Source organism: Bos indicus x Bos taurus, chromosome 3, assembly GCF_003369695.1.
Source record: "Bos indicus x Bos taurus breed Angus x Brahman F1 hybrid chromosome 3, Bos_hybrid_MaternalHap_v2.0, whole genome shotgun sequence".
NCBI classification, from domain to species: Eukaryota; Metazoa; Chordata; class Mammalia; order Artiodactyla; family Bovidae; genus Bos; species Bos indicus x Bos taurus.
This window is the reverse complement of record NC_040078.1, coordinates 14,912,377-14,938,453: the sequence shown is the minus strand read 5'-3', so window position 1 is coordinate 14,938,453 and position 26,077 is coordinate 14,912,377. Positions and strand designations below refer to the sequence as shown.

The 26,077-nt window shown below is 42.1% G+C and overlaps 1 pseudogene; it reads right to left on the bottom strand.

The window, feature by feature from the left end:
- The window catches only part of LOC113885485, a 45,091-nt pseudogene that overhangs the window by 2,216 nt on the left and 16,798 nt on the right, over window positions 1–26,077 (bottom strand).

Below are 26,077 nucleotides of genomic sequence, written 5' to 3'. Positions count from 1 at the left end.
AGGTTAATTAACTGGTGAGGGAGGTTGGAAGACAATGGGGTTTTTCCGGGGATTTTGGAGTTTTTTTTTTTTTTTTTTTTTCTCTCTCATTTTTTTGGCCACACTGTGCAGCTTAAGAGATGTAAGTTCCCTGACCAGGGACTGAAGCCAGGCTCCAACAGTGAAAGTGGCAAGTCCTAATCACTGGGCCATCAGGGAATTCCTGAGCAGATGTGTTTTGATACATCTCCCTGAAGATAACTGTCCTTTGCCAGGGTCCATGCTTATGATCCTTTTTCTTTTTTGTGGTTATTTACACTGTGCTCAGGTGATTCATTGTAATGTAAATGAGTTTAAGTCAAATATAATAAGGAACATTTAACTCTTTGCCTCTCCTCTCACAAAAGACAAAAATAATTTTAGGACTATCTCTAGTGCAAAAAGCAAGCAGGTACACTATCAATAAATTAAATCTATTACTGAATCCACAAAACATTGAAGAATATTGCCCAACTCTCACCTGGAGTTCCGGGACAGAGCACAGATTCCTCAGAAGCTGATGACATCTCGTCTTCCTCATCCTGGGTAAGGTTGTCAAAGTCCTCTTCTTCCTCTGGCCCATCCTTCTCTCCTGCAGTTTCTGGCCCAGCTGGGTCCCAATGACTGACCATCAACTCTGGATAAGTCTTCAGGCTTCCTTGGGGGGCTACCATTTCAGGGTCAGTGGAGAATGAAGTATCCCTTGGGGACCCTTTGCTTACATCTCTTGAATTTCCTACATCTCTTGAATTTCCTACATCAGGAGGCTCATGAGAAGCTGAAAGGATTTTAGGTTGGTAAAAAAGTAATTGTGGTTTCAGACTGTGAATTTTAAATGATTATAACTAGGCTAAAACACATCTTTATTAATCAAAGTATGAACCATTACAATCAACACATTTTTGCCAATGACAAATACGTTTGTTTATTCCTGTAGCATAACAATTCATGCTTCCAGAGTAGAACTCTTGGAAAGCATTTTGTGCCTCCTGCTGGTTATGAAAGCATTTTTCCTGCAAAAAGTTATTGAGATGCTTGTAAAAGTGGCAGTCGGTTGGCGAGAGGTTAGGTGAATATGGTGTTTGAGGCAAAACTTCATAGCCCAATTCGTTCAGCTTTTGAAGGGTTGGTTGTTCGATGTGTGGTCAGTCATTGTCATGGAGAAGAACTGGGCCCTGTTGAACTATGCTGACTGCAGGGATTGCAGTTTTTGGTGCATCGTGTTGATTTAATGAGCATACTTCTCAGATGTAACAGTTTCGTCGGGATTCAGAAAGCTGTAGTGGATCAGATGGGCAACAGATCACCAAACAGTGACCACGACCTTTTTTCGCTGCAATTTTAGCTCTGGGGAAGTGTTCTGGAGCAGCTTCTCAGTCCAACCACTGAGCTGGTCCTCGTCAGTTGTCATATAAATCCACTCTTCATTACACATCACAGTCCAATCGAGAAATGGTCACAGAGTAAGAGAAGGAGACACTTGAAAATGACAACATTTTTGATTTGTGGTCAGTTCATGAGATACCCACTTACTGAGCTTTTCACTATTCCAATTTGCTTCAAATGTCATATAACTATAGAATGACTGATGTTGAATTCTTTGGTAACTTTTCCTGTTACCAAAGATTAGCTTCAATGATTGCTCTCCACTGGTTGTTGTCAACTTCTGATGGCTGGCCACTATGCTTCCCATCTTCAAGGCTCTCATCTACTTTGCAAAACTTCTTGAACCACCACTGCACTGTACATTCACTAATTCCTGGGCCAAATGCATAGTTGATGTTGTGAGTTGTCTCCGCTGCTTTACCACCCATTTCAAACTCAAATAAGAACTTGCTTTTTGACTAACATCATTTCCTCAGATCAGATCAGATCAGTCGCTCAGTCGTGTCCGACTCTTTGCGACCCCATGAATCGCAGCACGCCAGGCCTCCCTGTCCATCACCAACTCCCAGAATTCACTCAGACTCACGTCCATCGAGTCAGTGATGCCATCCAGCCATCTCATCCTCTGTCGTCCCCTTCTCCTCCTGCCCCCAATCCCTCCCAGCATCAGACTCTTTTCCAATGAGTCAACTCTTCGCATGAGGTGGCCAAAGTACTGGAGTTTCAGCTTTAGCATCATTCCTTCCAAGGAAATCCCAGGGCTGATCTCCTTCAGAATGGACTGGTTGGATCTCCTTGCAGTCCAATGGACTCTCAAGAGACTTCTCCAACACCACAGTTCAAAAGCATCAATTCTTTGGCGCTCAGCCTTCTTCACAGACCAACTCTCACATCCATACATGACCACAGGAAAAACCATAGCCTTGACTAGATGAACCTTTGTTGGCAAAGTAATGTCTCTGCTTTTGAGTATGCTATCTAGGTTGGTCATAACTTTCCTTCCAAGGAGTAAGCCTCTTTTAATTTCATGGCTGCAGTCACCATCTGCAGTGATTTTGGAGCCCAGAAAAATAAAGTCTGACACTGTTTCCACTGTTTCCCCATCTATTTCCCATGAAGTGATGGGACCGGATGCCATGATCTTCATTTTCTGAATGTTGAGCTTTAAGCCAACTTTTTCACTCTCCACTTTCACTTTCATCAAGAAGCTTTTGAGTTCTTCTTCACTTTTCTGCCATAAGGGTGGTGTCATCTTCATATCTGAGGTTATTGATATTTCTCCCAGCAATCTTGATTCCAGCTTGTGTTTCTTCCAGTCCAGCGTTTCTCATGATGTACTCTGCATAGAAGTTAAATAAACAGGGTGACAATATACAGCCTTGATGTACTCCTTTTCCTATTTGGAAGCAGTCTGTTGTTCCATGTCCAGTTCTAATGTTGCTTCCTGACCTGCAAACAAATTTCTCAAGAGGCAGATCAGGTGGTCTGGTATTCCCATCTCTTGAAGAATTTTCCACAGTTTATTGTGATCCACACAGTCCAAGGCTTTGGCATAGTCAATAAAGCAGAAATAGATGTTTTTCTGGAACTCTCTTGCTTTTTCCATGATCCAGCAGATGTTGGCAATTTGATCTCTGGTTCCTCTGCCTTTTGTAAAACCAGCTGGAACATTAGGAAGTTCACGGTTCACATATTGCTGAAGCCTGGCTTGGAGAATTTTGAGCATTACTTTACTAGCGTGTGAGATGAGTGCAATTGTGCGGTAGTTTGAGCATTCTTTGGCATTGCCTTTCTTTGGGATTGGAATGAAAATCATTTCATCATTTCCTAGTCTAAAATAAATATAAAATACACAGCAAGCAATGTCATTAGGAAAATACATAAAACAAGAAATCCAGGTTAAAATGATGTATAAAATATGCACATTTATTTAAGAATGTATTCCAACATCAAATAGCAAAGTTCAACAATACGAAAGTGCAATTAGTTTTGCAACAACCTAATAGCTGGATGACTCTTCCTCCTGTTGTAGGCCTGTTCCTTCACCTCTAGCTCACCTGACTCCTCACTTGGGAAGCCAGTGTTGTTTCCCAGTGTTCGTCTTTGATTTCATAATGGATATCCTGATCCAGGGATCTGCCATAGATGTCCTCCCCAGGGATTTCCTCTAAATCCTCAGGGGAAGTATTCAGAGATTCTCGGAAGCCCTGAGGCAGTGGTTCAGGGGCCTGTCTCCCCTCCTCTGTTTTCACAATAGTCCAGCCATAAGCGCTGCTCTCCGACAACTGTTCCTGGCACACTCTGTCTGTAGCTGGAGGCCCTGGGCTGTGCTCCTCTTTGGGGAAGACAGCAGCACAGAGAGGAGAGAGTTCCCGAGGTTCTAATTTGGGTTCGAGGCCTTGAAAGGCATTTTTCCCCTCAGCCAAAGGACAACCTACGTCTACATTCACTGGGGCTTTATCTTCAGGAGTAGATGGTACAGAAAGATTCACAGAGGTGCCAGAGACAATTAAGGGAGGGATGGAGGAGGCCACAAGGGGCTGGTTCAACGAACAGGGGAAGGGAGTAGGGTTAACTAGCAGGGTGGTGATGGGGATGGTCTGAGGACTTTGGGCCACAGCTGCACTGACAGGCTGCATCACGTTGTAGCCACTGCCGAGGCTCACAACCTTTACCGTGGTGGCAGGAACAGTGAAGAAAACAGGCGCAGGGTGGATGAGAGGGGCAGGCTTCAGACAGAGAGAGGCCTTGGGTCCCTTTCTCTCTCAAACTCTCCGTTTCACACATGGCTTTTGAAACTCAGAAGGAGCAAGTGAGGGCAGCATTAGCTTGGGCACAGGGGTGGAGGACAGCAGGGTCTGCGGCTTAGGCAGAGGGAAGCTGGTCCTGGCCTCAGCAGCTGTAGCTGGCAGCGCTGCTGGAGACTCAAAACTATCCCCCCCAGGGACCCCCAGAGGAGGGCCGCCTGGCACTGCCTGTAAGACCGTGGCTGGCTGGATCAGGGGAGGAATCCGGACCACCATTTTGCTTGGAGGGGCTTCGAAGTAAGCTGACCTAGCTGGTGTCTTCCCAGAGCTTGAGCTAGGATGGAAACAGAGACTGGGTCTGAGGGTCTGATAAGGAGGGGTTTCAGGGCTGACAACGGCTTCTGTCTCCAAGCCTTCCTAGAAAAACGGTTGGCAACTGGCTTCAGCTTCAGGACTACACCCTTAGGCAGCAGCAGTGGATACCGAGTTTCACTCTCCAGTTCCGAGCTGCCTTTTCCTAGGCCTGGGTCTGAGTTGATCTCAGTGGTTCCGGTCACATTTCCTAACTCTCTGGCACCATCAGCTATACACTGCAGTTCCTCCTGGATGGACGGCAGACTGGCCTAGTGGAAACAAGGATACTCAGATCTAGCCCATGCCAGAATTAGAGAAAAATTAAAAAATAATTGGGTTTATCTAGATATTATGTGCCTTTCCAGGACAGTCTCAAGACATCTTTTTAAGAAGGAATTTTTGGCAGGATAACAGATATTTCTAAAAAGACTACATCCTGATTTTTTTACTCTAGAAACTCTCCTCTGAATTTCCTTTAAGAAACTATCATTTCTTAAAATAGTGAAAACCACTATTTTCAAAAGGTTAGAGAACCACCAGGGTGAAGTGGGGTGGAGAAACAGGACAAGAATGGTGACAGAAGATGTCTTAAGTCCTAGTTCTATAACTAAAGCAGCAGAGGTGTCAAGCAGTCCTTCCTTGATGTTCTTGCCGGGGTGTAGTGACCTTCTGCTCCTGACACACTTTGAGGAGGAGGGCTGTAACTTTAACCAGAACGGAAGCCGGTGTTATTCCCTCCGACAGGCGGCTTCCACTGATGCGGCTGGATCTCTTCACAGCACTTCATTAAGATGGGCAGCTGTTTGGTCTTCTTATAAAACTGAGTGTGAAGAAATAAAGCATGAGTCACATTCCTTCCAGAAACACTGCATTCATCAGTTTGGGAAGTGTGGTGGCAGTGGTCTGAGACACACACACAGACACACACACAGACACACACACATACACACACACACACATATATATATATACACACAAACAGCATATACTGACTGCTCTGCATTTCAAATTAAGCTAATCTCCAATTAATAAATATTTTATTATTACTTAGTATTTTCTGATAAGCTCCATTCTAGTCACCAGGAAGGGAAAATTTTAGGTCCCAGAGAAAAGGAAGCAGAGTCATCTTATCTAAAATTTGCTCCTGCAAATGGGAGTGCGTTATTAATCCTTAACCTGACCACATGGAAGCTTCCTTTTAAGCAAATAATGGTGCAAGGAACTTTGGGAGGGAAGGAAAGAACGGAAAGACTGAGACAGCTCAGTTTTAAGAGTGAACGAAGAGGGGAATGAGCTTACACTGACAATAAGCACTAGGCACTGTGCTACGAGCCGAGCATACAGATCAGGAGGCAATCCCTGCTCCCAAGGAGCTTACAGACAGCGGAAGAGACAGTCAAGTAGAAACCAATGATGAGGTGGCCCAGCGATGAAGGATCCGCCTTCCCATGCAGGGGACTAGGGTTCAATCCCTGCTTGGGGAACTAAGATCTCACATGCCTCAGGGCAGCTAAACCTGCACATCACAACTACTGATCAAGCCTGCACACAACAACAAAGACCCATGACGCCACAAATTTTTTAAAAAAGAAAGAAACCACTAATAACGTTCTAGGTAAGAAAGGTTACAGATGTGCACAAAAAATGACACAGAACTCAAATTTACAAATTTAAGATTTTTCTGGACTAGGTCCAACTACAAATAAATCTTAAAGAAACAGAGTTTGCTAAATGAAGCAAGGGAGGACAAAATTTACTTCATTTCCAAAATCACAAATGTGTTTAAAGAACACAAAGAGATCAGTCTGGTTACAGTCAAAGAATTGTGAAGAAACTGCAGGAGACAAGTCAGAGGCAGACAGGAGAGGCCTTCTGCACATGCCAAGCAGTCTCCACTCCGCGCTAAAGGAGTAAAGGCGGCTGTGGCAGCAATGTGCAGGGTGGAATCAGTGGAGCCTGAATCAGAGACACTAATCCTGTAGTATTAGAAAAATACTACGTTCATGTAGGTGCAACTTAGTTCAGGTGCCGAACCAAGGCCACGGGCAACAGAGCAGGAGACAGAGTAAGAATGCCAAGGACTTAGTGACAGACAGATGGTAATGATCAAGTAGGAGTCGAGGAGAACTCCTAGGTTTATAGGTCGAGCAAATGTCTAGTCAGTAACGTCGTACACAAAGAACAGATCCAGTAAAGTGTAAGTTGGGGGAGGGGAGTAGGCTGGTGGTGGCAGTGGCAACAACTGGAGGGTGCAGAGGGACATGTGGTTCAGTCTGAGGAGTCAGTGAGGCAACTGAGCTAAGAATTCCTTCAAACAGTTGACTTCACTAATCTGGAGCTCTGAAGAGAAATCTGGACCAAAGACACAGATCTGAAAATTATGAAGAGACAGAATACCAAAAACGATGAATCTGGGTGAGATTCTGCAAAATTTAGATACTGCAAAATTACTGTGTAACACTGACATTTAATGGCAGAGTTCACGAAAGAGCAGCCTGAGGTAAAAGTCCTGGTATCACAGTAGATAGGAGTACAGGAATTTTAAAACCAGAACCTATGATTTTCTGAAGTTTATCAAGTACCTGGCATACTTAGTAAAACTAGACACATAGTATATTATCTAGACACACAAGGCATATTATCATGCAATTTCAAAACACTGAAGAAACAGGAAAAATCTTACGTACTGCCAGAGGGAGAGAAAAAAACACGTGTCATCAAAAGGTTCAGTAGTCAAAAGGGCATCAAATTTCTAAAGAGCCAGTGCTAGAAACTAGAAGATAATGGAGTCCTTAAAATGTTCTGATAAAAGTGATTTTCAACCTAGAATGTTGGACCCACTGATGTGGGAGAACAGACATACAGACATAGTCCAAACTTTTAATTTTGAGTAAATATAGATTCATAGACAGGTCTTATGTACACTTGTTACACACTAACAATAGTAACATATACAAACCAGGTATACAGTACAACAGCAAAACAGGAAACTATAATATTGGTCATGTCATGTCATAATACGATGAATACAAGCAGTTTAAATCTAAAAACTTGTTTCTCAAGCACTCTCCCTCAGAATGCTAGGATGTGCTCCACTAAAACAAGGGAAAAGAGATGTGGGGTTAAAGAAATAAGAGGATCTGGACTTGCCTGGGGTCCAAAGGTTAAGAATCTGCCTGACAGTGCAGGAGACACAGGTATGATCCCTACTTCTGGAAGATTCCACATGTCACAGGGCAATAAGCCCAGTCACCAAAATGACCGAGCTCGTGTTCCAGAGCCAATACACTGCGACTACTGAAGCCTGAGCAGCCTAGAGCCCGTACTCCACAAGAGAAGCCATCGCAATGAGAAGCCCATATGCCACAAGGGAAGCGCCTACTCTCCGAAACTAGAGAAAACCTGCACAAAACAGATCCAGCTCAGTCAAAAACAACTTTTTTTTTTTTTTAAAGAGGGCTTTCCTGGTGACTCGGTGTTAAGAATCCACTTACCAATGCAGGAGACACAGACACAGGTTCAATCCCTGATCCGGGAAGATCCCACACGCCACAGAGCAACTAAGCCTGTAGGCACAATTATTGAGCCTGAGCTCTAGAGAATGGGAACCACGAATACTGAGCCCTTGAACTCCCACTGGTAAAGTCCGCACTGGGAAAAAAAAAAAAAAGTCCGCACTGGAGCCCGTGCTCAGCAGTAAGAGAAGCCACCACAACTGGAGGGCATCCCCCTGCCCCCCAAGAAAAGCCCAGAGGGCAACGAAGACCCAGAAGAGCCAAAAAACAAATAAAAATTTTTTAAAAAGACAGAAATAAGAGGATCCAACACTAGTAAGAGGTGAAACAAACACCCAGGAAAGTTGTGAAGAAAAAGCCAGAGACATGAGTGCAGCAAGCCAAGCGAGCAGCGTGGGTAGAGCGGAGCAGGACCAGAGCGCTCCGGAACGACTTCTTCAGGACGATGCAGGTGACAGCGGAGCACCTGAAATACCTGACACGCTGAAGACAGATTTATAAAACTTAAGCAGACGTTAATGTTAAACCGGTAATAAATACATAATAAACCAAGTCCCACTCACCCTCCAAAAATGCAATCATTAACTCCAGGAGAAACAAAATACTCAGCAGGAAAAGCAAAGTAATCATGATACACTACCTGGCTCAGCTGTGAGGAGTTTTTACACACTGCTTATAATGTAACCTCTGGAAAAAATCCAACTTACACTGTGATATAACTGAGGTGAAGCAGTGAGAGAGTGTGGCGAGAACTGTCTTCATCTTCCATGGTTTCAGTTTAATAGAGAAGGCCCAAATCCGAAAAGTCAAGTGATAGCAATTCTAAGCATGCTACCTAGATCCTAGATTAGAAGTAAATGTACCATCCCTGCAGAAATCTTGCTTAGCAGGAAATAGGGAGAAAAATGATTGTTTTTCATGACAAGACTCATAGAGGTATTTAACTCTTTAGAGCAGTGGTCCCTTACCTTCTTGGCACCAGAGACCGATATTGTGGAAGGCAATTTTTCCACAGGACAGGGGTGGGGGGACCCAAGGGATAGTTTTAGGGTGATTCTCATAAGAAGCTGGCAACCTAGATCCCTCACACACATGGTTCACAAAGGGTTCATACTCATATGAGAATCTAATGCCACCGCTGATCTGACAGGAGGTGGAGCTCAGGCGTTAATACAAGCAATAGAGAATGGCTGTAAATACAGAGGAAACTTAGCTTACTAGCCTGCCATTCACCTCTTGCTGTGCAGCCCAGTTACCAACAGGCTATGGACCAGTACCAGTCTGTGCTCTGGGGGCTGGGGAACCCTGCTTTAAAGTATAGTTTATAACTTTGATATAAACATCTAAATTAAAAGAATTAAGAAGGATATAAGTGGATTGTTGCCTACCCTTTGAAGAAGGTTAGAGTGGAAGAAGAGAATAAATGACTAAAAGAAAACAAATTTGAGCAGTATTTTTACATTTGAACAATTTTATATTTAGCGAGAATATCCATAAGAGGGGAAGAAGATGATACTCCATACAAAAAGAATAGATTAATGACCTTAGAAAGGAAAAGAGGGCTAGTGTGCAGTTAGGATCCCAGGGACGGGGAAGCCTGGTGGGCTGCCGTCTATGGGGTCGCACAGAGTCGGACACACTGAAGTGACTTAGCAGCAGCAGCAGCAGCGTTAGATAAAAGGCTATTCACTGAACTGAGAAAAAGATAGGAATGGCTGCATTCAGCCAAGGTGCCCGGCGGAGCATGCAGGGAGCACTTTAATGATGTTGTCAGGAGCTCTGTTCATGTTGAGGTTCTTGATTCTCACTGTCAGCTGGTGGGCAGTCTTGCAAGCGAGAAGGTACTTGCTGATCAGAGGCTTGGGAAACTCCGTCCCTTCAAAGTGCTTCAGGCCTAAAGCTAACGAACTGAGAAAGGGGCAGCAACACTCAATCTCACTTGACAATCCATCCTGCAAAAAGGCCTCCCAGACAAACTCCACATTCTGCAACCCACATTTTTTACAGCTAATTCTTGTACAAGTTAATGGAAACTCAATAGAAAATTTCAGATATTCACTCAATACTAAGAAGTACTATGCAAGTAAGACTCAGTGAGGTGTTCCCATCAAGTGTTAAGAGGCAAAACCAGGCATAAATTGCTAATAAATGTCACAACATGATGTGTTTTACAGCAATCATAAAAACAAAGTTTGAGGGAAGGAGAATGGCTCTAATAAAACAAATATAAAATGAATATTGGGCACCATGTTACATATATTAAATCCTCACCAACAGTACCTCCCAACGTAACGTACTCAATTAGTTACCTGTATACATATTTGCTGATGGCAGTGGGGAAATACACATTAAGAGCCAGAAAAGTGTTTATAACCTTTATTAAATAATCTCACTCTTTAGAATTTACCCAAAGAGATAAACTCAAAGTTTCAAAAGTTCTATGCACAAAGATCCTTGGTGAACAGCCAAACAAGACCAGGAGGGAAAAGAGGCAAATAAAAGGACTATGATCGGGCCATTAATACAGCCTGAAAGGACAATATACAGACAAAAAAAAAAAAAATAGACAATGCTACACCATGGCATATAGAAAAACAATTTCAAGAAGATGTTAAGCTAAAAAAAGCAAAACAAAATTAAACTCAAATTGGCAATAATTATGTACGAAATATAAAAAGAAAAAAATCATTGTCTTGGGCTGGTGAGGATAATGGATACAAATGTTTTTTCTTGAAAATTTTCCTCCAACAGTATTATGAGATTTGTTTTTACGATAAACAAAAGACAAATTACAACATAAAATGTTTCCAAAATGTAAATGTAATCCCCTAAAAAGAGCACTGCTGGAACAGGTACATACTATAGAACTGTGTCCATCTACACGGCTTTTCTTTGTCTTTTGTGTCCATTCCTTATTACACGAGTCTTCTGATTTTCTTCTCTGCTACACTAAGTCCTTACCTGTCCTCTGCCTTGGTGAAGAAATTCTTATCCTGGGGATTCATGGGCTTCAGAGAACACACTGGAAGTAGTTCTGGATACATGAAAACCTTGCTCGTGGCTAGGATCCAAGCCACTTGCTTTAGCAAATAGGGCAATCTATAGGCTGTAAGAAGAAAATTCATTGTAAGTGAAATTCCAGAACAAAAGAGGGATTCACAAAAGCTTCTGAATGTATTTTGGCATTTAGAGAGAGCTGACCCTAAATAATGTGGGTATCCACCCATATACCCATCTCCCAAAAGTTTCCACAATCATTCTCAGCCAAACATGTACATAAAAGGAGTCCCATTCAACGTTATTAAAAGTTGATTGTCTTTTTCTTTCCTGTGTGGAACACTTAACACACTAACATAAACACTTATCAAGTACCAAGGAACACCTGGCAGATACCCTATGCTCAAAACATTTTTACCTCCTTCCCCTTTTAAATCCTTGAAAGGTAAGTGACCTTCAACAATGTTTTCTTTCTTCCAGGATAAGACTCCCACTTCTTTAATCTCCCTCACGAATCTAGTATTCCAAATTTCACTTATTCTTACTTAACTTTCATTAAGTTCTCCCAGATTCTTCCTGAGGTTGGGACAAAAAAATCAGAAAGAGAATGAGACAATTCAGTCTCATTCATTTCTGTCTTGTTGTCTAAGCCTCCCAATTCCAGGCACTTCTGCCTTTTCAGAGATAAGCACCTCTATAGTTATATTTATCCTTCCATAAGTGTAATTTATATCCCCAGAAGAAAAGCACAGGTCACTATATATGTAGGTTATAACCGCATGTGTACTCTGTTGTGTCCAACTCTTTGCAACCCTATCAGCTGTAGTCCATCAGGCTTCTCTGTCCATGTGATTCTCCAGGCAAGAATACTTGAAGTGGGTTCCCATTTCCTTCCATAGGGGATCTTCCCAAGTCAGGGATCGAACCCGTGTCTCCTGCATCTCTTGCATTGGCAGTGGATTCTTTTACCACAGAGCCACCTGGGAAGCCCAAGTTATAACTGTAGTCTGGTGTTAAGTTTTCATTACCAACATATAACTAATAAAGCAGTTTGAGATCAGTGTCCATGACATAATGTACTTACATTCCACTGAATTATAAGAGTGGGAGTTAAAATGAAGACCAAAGTCCGAATCCAGAGCAAACCATAATTAATTTGTTAAATCAGGAAGAAATCAGAAGGAAATATTTGATTTACAAGAACAGAAAATATTTTCACACAAAAAAAACTAAACCAATGAAAGTAGAAACCAAACCTGCAGATGTCTTTAAAATATTGAACATGGCAAATGTACAACATTGTTACTTTGTTCCTAACTCCCAAATCAATGTTTCACTCAAAATGGAGATACCACTATAATCTTTATGGGAAATAAAATGATGTTAATGAAGAAGACAGTAAAAACCTAAATATAACCTGACTTTACCGCTTGACTTCCATCTTTATCTCATACCAGTGGTCTTGACCTAATCCCTAATCAGATCAGATCAGTCGCTCAGTCATGTCCGACTCTTTGCGACCCCATGAATCAAAGCATGCCAGGCCTCCCTGTCCATCACCAACTCCTGGAGTTCACTCAGACTCACGTCCATCGAGTCAGTGATGCCATCCAGCCATCTCATCCTCTGTCGTCCCCTTCTCCTCTTGCCCCCAATCCCTCCCAGCATCAGAGTCTTTTCCAATGAGTCAACTCTTCACATGAGGTGGCCAAAGTACTGGAGTTTCAGCTTTAGCATCATTCCTTCCAAGGAAATCCCAGGGCTGATCTCCTTCAGAATGGACTGGTTGGATCTCCTTGCAGTCCAAGGGACTCTCAAGAGTCTTCTCTAACACCACAGTTCAAAAGGATCAAGTCTTCGGCGCTCAGCCTTCTTCACACTCCAACTCTCACATCCATACATGACCACAGGAAAAACCTCTATTTAAGTCCAATTATTAGCAATGAGTCCCACATCTCTACCTCCCACATCCCTGTCCTGTTCACTGACTCCATCCTCTACTTAAGCCCAAATATTATTACCTAGTTCTAGAACGTAGGTAATGAACACAAAGGGAGGATAAAAGAGAGAAGAAAGAAGTTACAAATACCTGTTTCTTCCAACCCTAGGAAATTATCCCCTAGGAAATGGTCTGTGGGGTAAGACACCCACCTCGTACTGCAAATAAAAACTTAAAGCAGACCCATCTGTTCCCTACCAGTCTTCGTGAGAGTTTTACGAGGACTCCAGTCAACGCTGACTTGTGTGCTGAAGGCTTCAATGAGCTTCATGGCTCCCATCAGGTTACAGGGTTGGAACAAGGTCTGAAACTTGGGACTGAACTGATGATGAAGGGCAATGGAGTTTTGAGCAAAGGTTCCCGGCTCTTTCTGGGAAAACAGAACACAAAGGAGCTGTGAGTTCTAGACAATACCAGTAGCTCTTAGCCTCTGAGAGAAAAATTGTCCTTCCTACAATAGGATAAAAACAGGTTAAAATCGTCATAAGGTCTTTCATAATTAACGTTTTTCCATTAAGAGAGCTCTTCTACTAAATCTTCAGATATTTGAGGATCTCTGATATACTAATTTATTACTGCTTTATTCTCAGTCTGAGTGTTCCTCAGCCTTCTGGATGTATGTTCTAGCTCCCCAGATGGAATTATAACTCTCAAAGAGTGAGAGCCATTACTTAAAAAATTAATAAATAATTTTTTATTTGTTCCTCTGAATAACACTCAGAATAAAGTATTCCTCATGATCCTCTGAACACAATAAGAGGGAAACATACTCCGCTGACTATCCAAGGAAGATTTGATTACGAGTCAACTCAGACTCCAGGGACTTACCCAACAAGTAAAGGATATCCTTATTACTGCCCCAAAGTTCAGATTTTAAAATGTGAATTTTTTGCCCATTCCCTGCTGCTCATGGGATCTTATTTAGCTCCCCAATAAGGGAATGAACCTGGGCCCTGACAGTGAAAGTGACGTATCCTACACTACTGGACCACCAGGGAATTCCCAAAATTTTGAAATTAAAAGCCCTTCCTCCAAAATATTTCAAAATGCCACAAGCAAAATTAATTTTATATATAAAACAATGATATCAAGCTTCATAAATTATGAATTCAATAAAAAGAAGAGAAGTACCAAAAGCCTAAGATGGGTGGATCTACAGGTGAGGAAGAGCACCCAATAAAAAGATAAGAGGAATTGTCTTTAGAAAATTGAACACACACTGTGTCCTTTCCTGGGAAGCAGTAACTTATGTTTTCTCAGCAAGCATAGGAAGCCATACAAATATTTACCAAAACATGCAGGAGAGAAGAATTAATGTAGCTCATGATGACTTGGTATCTGTGAGAAATGACTTCCTAACTAATTGAATACACAATTCTTTAGATTTAGGAGTATCTGAAACCTTACAAGAAATATCCTGGTGGTACTGGACTCCAACCTGAGACTGGGGTTAGAACTGGCAAGAAGGTGAATTTGCGTCAAGAGCTGAACATGCTGGGAAGGGAAAGAAAATAATACAGTGTGACATGTTATGATGCTGTCATCTCCGGAACCCAGAAGACCAATGTCAGTGACTTTATCAAACACATTTCACTTTATAGAGAGACTATGAAAACAACACAGTTATCTCACTATGAAGTTTTTTCTCAGATATGCTCTACTTCAGCAAAATGACAGAATCAAAGGAAGTTTAACCTCAAAGCAGAGGAACTGAGATTAGAAAGAACAAAAACTACTCTGGCATAAGACTGTTCAATTCAGAAGGGATTAATAAAGATTCTTTGAAATCTTACAGCATTCTTTTTCATTTTTTTTTAGGCTATGCTGTGCAGCATGCGGGATCTGAGGTCCGAACCAGGGATCGAATCTGTGCCCCCTGAATTAGAAGCTTGGAGGCTTAACCACTAGACCACCAGGGAAGTCCTTTTACACGCATTCTTATCTGAGCCATAAAGACACAACATGGTGACTTCTCAAGGTCCTGACCGACGTGAAGATGCTGTGGTCCTGTGGTTTCAATGGTTACCAAGACACCTATTTCTGACTTTCACAAGCTGCTAATTTTTGGTTTCATCTCAAAAGATGAAGATGATCCAATATTAACATTACCAAGAAGAGTCTTGCCTGCTGCATCTGCTGCTGCAGCCTCTTCCTCTGCACTGGGTCTAGAATCAGAGTTTGATGAACCTTCTCCCTCTGGGGCTTAACCCTCTCTACTTCCTGCTGCTGTTTGGGTGAAGATTTCTTCATCTTCAGCTGTTCAAGTAGCTCCTTCATGGTGCGATGCTGCTCATTTAGTAAGTTGGCCAGTGGTTTCTCAAACCTGTCCCCCATAGGGAGATGACTGGATTTGAACATTTCCATGGGTCCAAAACAATATTCAGTTCCTTCCTACCATAGGCTAAGCCAGTCTGAGCAACTTCCATCTACTGCTAACCCTCAAGTCTCACTTTAGCCAACAGGCAAACTCCTAGCCTACCCAAATCTTCTCCCAAAGTAGATTCAAATAAGATGGTTCTTAATCGTCCCCTACCCATTCTCCTAAAATCAGTACTCTAACTAATATACTGCTGCTGCTAAGTCACTTCAGTCGTGTTCGACTCTGTGTGATCCCATAGACGGCAGCCCACCAGGCTACCCCGTCCCTGGGATTCTCCAGGCAAGAACACTGGAGTGGGTTGCCATTTCGTTCTCCAAGTAATATACTAATGAAGGTGAAATTAAACTAAAATCTAAACATAGGGTAATGTCTGGATAACAAAGCAGCCAAGGAGCTAATGGGAGCCCACAATTTTCGCATCCCACTGACAGTTACATTAATCTGGGACTTATTCTTAATGGTGATACAGAATCTTCCCAAAGCACAACATCTGTTGTCTAAGCTAGCTGTTACTCCCACCCTAGGCCTAGAATTTCCTGTTCTCCAGCTCCTATTCATTCAGGCTGCCCTGACTTCCTTTCTTAAATCCTCAAAGACCTTCTAGCATGGAGTAGAAAGGGCATAAACTAAAGCATATGGTGCCTACATGCATGCTAAGTCACTGCCATCCTGTTTCTTTGCAACCCTATAGACTGTAGCCCACAAGTCTCCTCTATCCATGGGATTTCTCAGGCAAGAATACTGGAGTGGGTTGCCATTTCCTAACTCCAGGGGATCTTCCTGAAACATGGACTGAACCCACGTTTCTTGCGTCTCCTGCAGTGGCTGGCAGGTTCTTTACCACCAGTGCCACCTGGGAAACCCTAAAGCACACGGCAGTTTAGACGAATAGTGAGAAGCTGGTCCAAGCATGACCCTACTCATCTCCATGAAAATATCTTAGCCCTCTAAATTCCTCCTCCAAGCTTTCTATCACTACCCTCCCACCCCCACTTCCTAAGAGACTGTCAGGGGCTGAAGTAAGAATCCAAGTGCTAGTTCTGAGGTAGACGCAGAAGACGACACTCAAGTAATTAAGCAAGAGTTGCTACTCTATGAAATCAGCATACAAACTGCTCAAGCAGCTATGACTAGCAGGTTATCCTAATTCAATAAATCCTCTAGATTGTACAATAGTTAAACGATCATAACTTTGTTCCGACAGCCCCTGGGGATAAACCTTATGTTTCCTTTAACAGTATTTATTGTAAGTATGGGCAGGCCCAGGATGAAAATCTATAGACACAGGACTGTCCTCTGTACAATTTTGCTGAGAACTGAAAACTCTTTTGATTATCTGCATACCTAGCAGAGGAACAGACCAGAAGCAGGAAAAAAAGTAGATAATGCAAAAAGAGCTGTACCTGATTCTAAGCAGCATTATCTTGATGGACAGCTGATACGGGGAGCACAGGTAACCTACTTTCCATGTGATATTTTACTCATAGTCAAATAATAAGCTAGGTTTGTATTTCCAGGTAAAAGCAGCAGCAGCCTAAGTAGATCAACTGAATACCAGAAGGTAACTGAACTGAATAAGAATTTTTAAAGTAGTTATGTAATTCCCAAATTTTAAAACTTGACACACAGAGGTGTGTAGTGGAAATGAAATAGGTCTACTGATCACATCCCATGATAATAGGTGCTCAGGTTCTATTCTGCTACATTAGAATTTTTTTTTCTATGACATATGGTGTGAAGTAGGTGGATCAAATACAAACTCTAAGGAACAGTGTGAAAGTTCTTTAAAAAATAAAAACAGAGCTACCATGTGACCCTTCAAGCCCACTCCTGGGCATATATCCAGAGAAAAACACGGCCCCAAAAGATGCATGCACCGCAATGCTCACTGCAACACTGCTTACCATGTCCAAGACACGGAAACCCAAATGTCCACTGACAGAGGAATGGATAAAGAAGCTGGGGTGTGCCGCCGGCCTGTGCTCAGTCATGTCCAAAGCTCTGTGACCCATGGACTGTAGCCCACCAGGCTCCTTTGTCCTTGGGGATTCTCCAGGCAAGAATACTGGACTGGGTTGTCATGCCCTCCTTCACGGGAAGATAAGGAGTATATACACACACACACATATATACACACGTGTGTATATACATCAGATCAGATCAGTCGCTCAGTCGTGTCTGACTCTCTGCGACCCCATGAATCGCAGCACGCCAGGCCTCCCTGTCCATCACCAACTCCCGGAGTTCACTCAGACTCACGTCCATCGAGTCATTGATGCCATCCAGCCATCTCATCCTCTGTCGTCCCCTTCTCCTCTTGCCCCCAATCCCTCCCAACATCAGAGTCTTTTCCAATGAGTCAACTCTTCGCATGAGGTGGCCAAAGTACTGGAGTTTCAGCTTTAGCATCATTCCTTCCCAAGAAATCCCAGGGCTGATCTCCTTCAGAATGGACTGGTTGGATCTCCTTGCAGTCCAAGGGACTCTCAAGAGTCTTCTCCAACACCACAGTTCAAAAGCATCAATTCTTCGGTGCTCAGCCTTCTTCACAGTCCAACTCTCACATCCATACACGACCACAGGAAAAACCATAGCCTTGATTAGACGGACATTTGTTGGCAAAGTAATGTCTCTGCTTTTGAATATGCTATCTAGGTTGGTCATAACTTTCCTTCCAAGGAGTAAGCATCTTTTAATTTCATGACTGCAGTCACCATCTGTAGTGATTTTAGAGCCCCAAAAAATAAAGTCTGACACTGTTTCCACTGTTTCCCCATCTATTTCCCATGAAGTGGTGGGACCGGATGCCATGATCTTTGTTTTCTGAATGTTGAGCTTTAAGCCAACTTTTTCACTCTCCTCTTTCACTTTCATCAAGAAGCTTTTGAGTTCCTCTTCACTTTCTGCCATAAGGGTGGTGTCATCTGCATATCTGAGGTTATTGATATTTCTCCTGGCAATCTTGATTCCAGCTTGTGCTTCTTCCAGTCCAGCGTTTCTCATGATGTACTCTGCATAGAAGTTAAATAAGCAGAGTGACAATATACAGCCTTGACGTACTCCTTTTCCTATTTGGAAGCAGTCTGTTGTTCCACGTCCAGTTCTAACTGTTGCTTCCTGACCTGCATACAAATTTCTCAAGAGGCAGATCAGGTGGTCTGGTATTCCCATCTCTTTCAGAGTTTTCCACAGTTTATTGTGATCCACACAGTCCAAGGCTTTGGCATAGTCAATAAAGCAGAAATAGATGTTTTTCTGGAACTCTCTTGCTTTTTCCATGATCCAGTGGATGTTGGCAATTTGATCTCTGGTTCCTCTGCCTTTTCTAAAAGCAGCTGGAACATTAGGAAGTTCACGGTTCACATATTGCTGAAGCCTGGCTTGGAGGATTTTGAGCATTACTTTACTAGCGTGTGAGATGAGTGCAATTGTGCGGTAGTTTGAGCATTCTTTGGCATTGCCTTTCTTTGGGATTGGAGTGAAAACTGCCCTTTTCCAGTCCTGTGGCCACTGCTGAGTTTTCCAAATTTGCTGGCATATTGAGTGCAGCACTTTCACAGCATCATCTTTCAGGATTTGGAATAGCTCAACTGGAATTCCATCACCTCCACTAGCTTTGTTCGTAGTGATGCTTTCTAAGGCCCACTTGACTTCACATTCCAGGATGTCTGGCTCTAGATCAGTGATCACACCATCGTGATTATCTGTGTCGTGAAGATCTTTTTTGTACAGTTCTTCTGTGTATTCTTGCCATCTCTTCTTAATATCTTCTGCTTCTGTTAGGTCCATACCATTTCTGTCCTTTATCGAGCTCATCTTTGCATGAAATGTTCCTTTGGTATCTCTGATTTTCTTGAAAAGATCCCTAGTCTTTCCCATTCTGTTGTTTTCCTCTCTTTCTTTGCATTGATCGCTGAAGAAGGCTTTCTTATCTTTTCTTGCTATTCTTTGGAATTCTGCGTTCAGATGTTTATATCTTTCCTTTTCTCCTTTGCTTTTCGCTTCTCTTCTTTTCACAGCTATTTCTAAGGCCTCCCCAGCCAGCCATTTTGCTTTTTTGCATTTCTTTTCTATGGGAATGGTCTTGATCCCTGTCTCCTGTACATTGTCACGATCCTCATTCCATAGTTCATCAGGCACTCTATCTATCAGATCTAGGCCCTTAAATCTATTTCTCACTCCCACTGTATAATCATAAGGGATTTGATTTAGGTCATACCTGAATGGTCTAGTGGTTTTCCCTACTTTCTTCAATTTAAGTCTGAATTTGGCAATAAGGAGTTCATGGTCTGAGCCACAGTCAGCTCCTGGTCTTGTTTTTGCTGACTGTATAGAGCTTCTCCATCTTTGGCTGCAAAGAATATAATCAATCTGATTTCGGTGTTGACCATCTGGTGATGTCCTTGTATAGAGTCTTCTCTTGTGTTGTTGAAAGAGGGTGTTTGTTATGACCAGTGCATTTTCTTGGCAAAACTCTATTAGTCTTTGCCCTGCTTCATTCTGTATTCCAAGGCCAAATTTGCCTGTTACTCCAGGTGTTTCTTGACTTCCTACTTTTGCATTCCAGTCCCCTATAATGAAAAGGACATCTTTTTTGGGTGTTAGTTCTAAAAGGTCTTGTAGGTCTTCATAGAACCGTTCAACTTCAGCTTCTTCAGCATTACTGGTTGGGGCATAGACTTGGATTACTGTGATATTGAATGGTTTGCCTTGGAAACGAACAGAGATCATTCTGTCGTTTTTGAGATTGCATCCAAGTACTGCATTTTGGACTCTTTTGTTGACCATGATGGCCACTCCATTTCTTCTGAGGGATTCCTGCCCGCAGTAGTAGATATAATGGTCATCTGAGTTAAATTCACCCATTCCGGTCCATTTCGGTTCGCTGATTCCTAGAATGTCAACGTTCACTCTTGCCATCTCTTGTTTGACCACTTCCAATTTGCCATGATTCATGGACCTGACATTCCAGGTTCCTATGCAATATTGCTCTTTACAGCATTGGACCTTGCTTCTATCACCAGTCACATCCACAGCTGGGTATTGTTTTTGCTTTGGCTCCATCCCTTCATTCTTTCTGGAGTTACTTCTCCACTGATCTCCAGTAGCATATTGGGCACCTACTGACCTGGGGAGTTTCTCTTTCAGTATCATATGATACATGTGTGTATATATACATATATGTATATACACACACACATAATGAAATATTACTCAACCATTAAAAAGAATGAAATAAAGCCATTTGCTGTAACATGAACAGACCTCGAGTATCATACTGAGTGAAGTAAGTTAGAGAAGGAGAAATATCATATGACATGCCTTATATTTGGAATGTAAAAAGAAATGATACAAATGAACTTACAAAACAGAAAGAGACTCACAGACTTTAAAAAGAAACTCATGGTTGCTGCGGGGTAAGGGATAGTGAAGGAATTTGGGAAGGTCATGTATACACTGCTATATTTAAGATGGATAACCAACGAAAACCTATTGTACAGCACATGGAACTCTGTTCAATGTTATGTGCCAGCCTGGATGGGCGGGGACTTTGGGGGAGAATGGATACATGCATATGTATGGCTGAGTCCCTTCACTGTTTACCTGAAACTATCTCAACATTGGTAATTGGCTGTACCCCAATACAAAATGTTTTTGGTGTTACAAAAAAATCAATAAAAATAAAACTGAGAAAAAAAGAACTCTAAGAAACCTTGAAAATGTTCTCAAAAAAATAAAAACGGTAAATATGTGAGGTGACAGAAGTATTCATTAACTTCAAGGGTGAAATCCTTTTGTAATACATAATGTATATCAAATCATCACGCTGTGCACTTTCAACGTTTTAGAACCTTGTCTATCAATTAGAACTCAACAAAGTCGGGGGGGGGAAGGAACTCTTGAGATTTCTGTTGTGGTTATATTACGGTATTTATTATAATGGAATATGACTGAATAGTCATTGGAAGGATTGATGCTGAAGCTGAAACTCCAATACTTTGGCCACCTGATGTGAGAAACTGACTCATTAGAAAAGACCCTGATGCTGGGAAAGACTGAAGGTAGGAGGAGAAGGGGATGACAGAGGATGAGATGGTTGGATGGCATCACCGACTTGATGGATGTGAGTTTGAGCAAGCTCCAGGAGCTGGTGAAGGACAAGGAAGCCTGGCGTGCTGCAGTCCATGGGGTCGCAGAGTCAGACATGACTGAGCGACTGAACTGACTGAATTGATGACTGCTACCCCCGACTTTTAGGCATTGGTTAGTATACCTAGCCTTTTTCACTAAATTGCACGTTACCTGAAGGTCTAGCTTTCAGGTGGATCCAAAGCTCTCTAGTTAGGTAATGCTGTTAAGGTAAAGCACAGGACTAATTAAAGGCTATGAGTCCTTGGGTTTTGCTTTGTTCCACCCATGGCACAAACCATACCCAGACATCTAGCCAGTACCTAATGACAGTAGGCTGCTGCTCAGAAAGGATAACAACAAAGTATGGATGAACTCTGCAAACTCAACACAAATATAGGGGGAAAAATTAAAGCTTCTACTTTCTGGATGGGACAACAGAAGTGCTAATTCATGTGAAAAGGGCAGTACACACTTTTGACACGCCAGGGCATTACCGCAGGTGCTTCATGGTTTGCTCAATTAATGCCCTGGAGACTAACGAAGGTTCATTAACTTTTACTATTGTTCTGTTAATGAAAAGCAGAAGAACAAAAGGGACATACTGGATATTACACTTTGGAGTAGTTTGTATGGCTGGCCACACAGCATCCTACACACCTCTCCAGCACCACTCACCTGGAGAAGCTGCTATGGATGCCAGATACTGCTTTTTCTCCCTTCCCAAACAGATACAGCTTGGTCTAGAGCTGCACTGCCCCATAAGAAGGAGAATTATTCACTTCACACCCAACACCCCCATGGGGCTCAGCATCCTTATATCAGTAACAACAGGTAGTCAGGGATGAGAAATAGTTAACCAAAACGTCTCAAAACCTTCTCAGACATACACTTTTCCTCTACTCTAGGTCTCAAGGTCTTTGGTTAGCCTACCATAAGGCTTGAGAAGTGTTAAAGTTAGGCCGAGGCTCAGCCACACATTCCTCCTGTTCTGGGCCATCATCTTCCATGCTGGAGAATCCCATCTCATCTTGAAACTGAGGGCAAAGGAAAAGTCACTCCAACAGTGACAGGGGAAAATGAAGACTGGTTTACAGGACTTTAATAAATGCTGTCACACAGAAAGAGCTTGCATTGGATCCTTTCTCACTTCTGGGCTCAACCAGGCCAGCACATGGCATAATTTTCATGCCAGAAAAAAACCTTCTCACTTGGCCAACTTGTAATGGTAAAGACAGAGCATGGATAACTCAAAATGATCAGATTATCTTTCAAGAGAGAAATTTATGGAAAAAGAAACTCTAATTAGTTTGCAATCTTTAAGGATACACCATGTGACAGTTGAAAAGGTTATGTAAAAGCTCGTAAGGAAAACTTTACTAAGATATGGATATTCAAAGTTTCTTAGTTACCAAAATTCTCCTGTCACTATATTCTCTCCTGGGTGAACTGAAAGGAGAATGGCTTGGTCAGACCACTGTTCTGGAGAGAGAGGCCCTGAGACCAAAGGATAGAGCTTGCTGGGGAAGTCACCTTTAGTGTCCAAAGTTCTCATTCAAAGATCACTACTCACAGTTTCAAACGACTCTTCCATCAGTTCATTCATGTCCTTTTCTGCAAAAAAGCCAAAGAGTATGTTGCTGGCACACACTTATTTCATTTTGCAATAGTGGGAATTCCAGGAAAACAAAGAAAGTTATTTTTAGCAAGGCTTTTGACAAAATCCTCAAATGTATTAATATCCATCATTCATTCATTCATTGAAAAACATTTATTGAACAACAACAGTATGCTTTAATCCCTATTCTAGATGCTCAGATATATGACAGAAACTCTCGCGAATGAAGCTTAAATTCTAGTGGGAAAACAAACAAAAACATAAGCTAGGCATTTTTTTTTTAATTTATTATTTGTGGTCACCCTGGTCTTCGTTGCTGTGTGCAGACTTCCTCTAGTTGTGGAGAACAGAGGGTACTCTCCAGTTTGTGGGGGCCTGGGCTTCTCATTGCAGTAGCTTCCCCTGTTGCAGAGCACAGGCTTGAGGGAACCGGCTCAGCAGCTGTGGCACATGAGCTTGGTTGCCCCCATGCATGCGGAATCTTCCCGCACCAGGGATTGAACCCATGTCCCCGTATCGGTAAGTGGATTCTTGACCACTGGCCCACCAGGGAAGTCCTAGATGACTTTATGAGATAAATTCATAGTCTGCTGGCCTATCCTGCTGAATGGAGTCAAGAGAGAAGTCTTCAGTAATGTGTCCAAGGACTCCATCTTTATCTTTGGACCAGCAATGCCATTAACAACTGAAAACACCTAGAAAACACACTTTTCAAATCTGTAAATGACACAAAGCTGGAAGGGATCACCAAACCAACCAATGGCAGATTCGAAATTCTAAGTTTTCTCAAATTAATTGGATGAAACGGAATAGGGATAAACAAGTCATACATTTAGGATTTTCAAAAATCAGTTTCTTAAGTGCACAAAAAGGTAACATGGCTTAAAAACAATCTGAAAAAGGTCTCAATTTTTTTTGGTTGGCCTTCAGATCAATTCTAGAGGACTGTGATCATTTCTATAAAAGCCCTTCTTAAGAGGGCATTAAAAAGCTAATATCCAAACATTTATGAGGATGTGAATCAACTGGAACTCTAAAAAGAATATAAAAGACCTTTGGGAAAATGTCTGGCAATTTCTCAGAATATACAGCTACTATATGACCAACGATTCCTCCCCTGGAGAGCTGACCAAAGGAAATGAAATATTTGTTCACAAAACTAACAAGAGAACAAAAACACAATGGAATATTACTCAGCCATAAGAAGGAACACATTTGAGTCAGTTCTAATGAGGTGAATGAACCTAGAGCCTATTACACAGAGTGAAGTAAGTCAGAAAGAGAAAGATAAATATCATATACTAATGCATATATATGGAATCTAGAAAGATGGTACTGATGAATTTATTTGCAGGGCAGCAATGGAGAAACAGACATAGAGAACAGATTTACAGACATGAGGAGAGGGTGAGACGTATGGAGAGAGTAACATGGAAACTTACATTACCATATGTAAAATTGATAACCAAAGGGAATTTTCTGTAAGTCTCAGGGAACTCAAACAGGGGCTCTGCATCGACCTAAAGGGGTCGGATGGGGAGGCAGATGGGAGGGAGGTTCAAGAGGGAGGGAACAAATATATACCTATGGCTGATTCATGTTGAGGTCAGACAGAAAACAACAAGGTTCTGTAAAGCAATTACCCTTCAATTAAAAAAAATTTTTTTTAATTTTAAAAATAACAAGAGAGTTCAGAGCTATCTTTATTCAAGACAGCCAGAAATTAGAAAGAATCAGGTGTCCATCAACAACTAGGGATTGATGAAAAATAAACAAATTGGTATATTTCTACACTGGAATCCAACTCAGCAATAAAAAGGAAGAAATTAAATAATACAAGCAATACACATGAATCTCAGAAACATGCTAAGTGAAAGAAGCCTTACACAACACAACACATAGTACATGATTCCATTTACATGAGGTTTTAAAACAGGCAAACACCTAATCTGTGATAGAAAAAAACAGAAGAGTGGTTGTACCTGGGAGATTGGTCAGGGGACTGATCTCGAGGGGCCAGTAGGTATTTTGGGGATGATAAATATCCATCTTGTTAGGGGTTTCACTCATCAAACCTCGCTGAATAGTACACTTAAGATTTCTATGCAATAATGTGTATGCTGCTGCTGCTGCTAAGTCACTTCAGTCGTGTCCGAATCTGTGCGACCCCATAGATGGCAGCCCACCAGGCTCCGCCGTCCCTGGGATTCTCCAGGCAAGAACACTGGAGTGGGTTGCCATTTCCTTCTCCAGTGCATGAAAGTGAAAAGTGAAAGTGAAGTCGCTCAGTCGTGTCCGACTCTTCGCGACCCCATAGACTGCAGCCTACCAGGCTCCTCCATCCATGGGATTTTCCAGGCAAGAGTACTGGAGTGGGGTGTCACTGCCTTCTCCGAATAATGTGTATAAACATACCTAAAAAGAAAAACTGTAAACAAATATTCAGTTCTAATTCATGATGCACGTGGGCTAAGTCGCTTCAGTCGTGTCTGATTCTTTGCGAACTGATGGATTGCGGCCCGCCAGGTTTCTCTTTGCATGGGATTCTCCAGGCAAGAATAATGGAATGGGTTGCCATTCCCTTCTCCAGGGGATCTTACCGACTGAAGGATTGAACCTGTGATATCTTATGTCTCTTGCATGGGCAGGTGGGTTCTTTACCACAAGCACCACCTGGGAAGCTCCTAATTCATGATATGCATGATGAAATGTTTAGATATCTACAACTCACTATGAAATGCTTAAAAAAAAAAGATTAGGAGATGGATAGAGAAATAAGTGAAGCGCTGCATAATTAATACATGAAAACTATAGAAAGTAGATGGTGAGAATATGGGTGTCCACTGTACAATTCTTTCAACTTTTCCACATGTTTGAAAAGTTTCATAATAAAATGTAATAAGGGAGAAATTTTCTTAAAAACAAAGGCTAGAA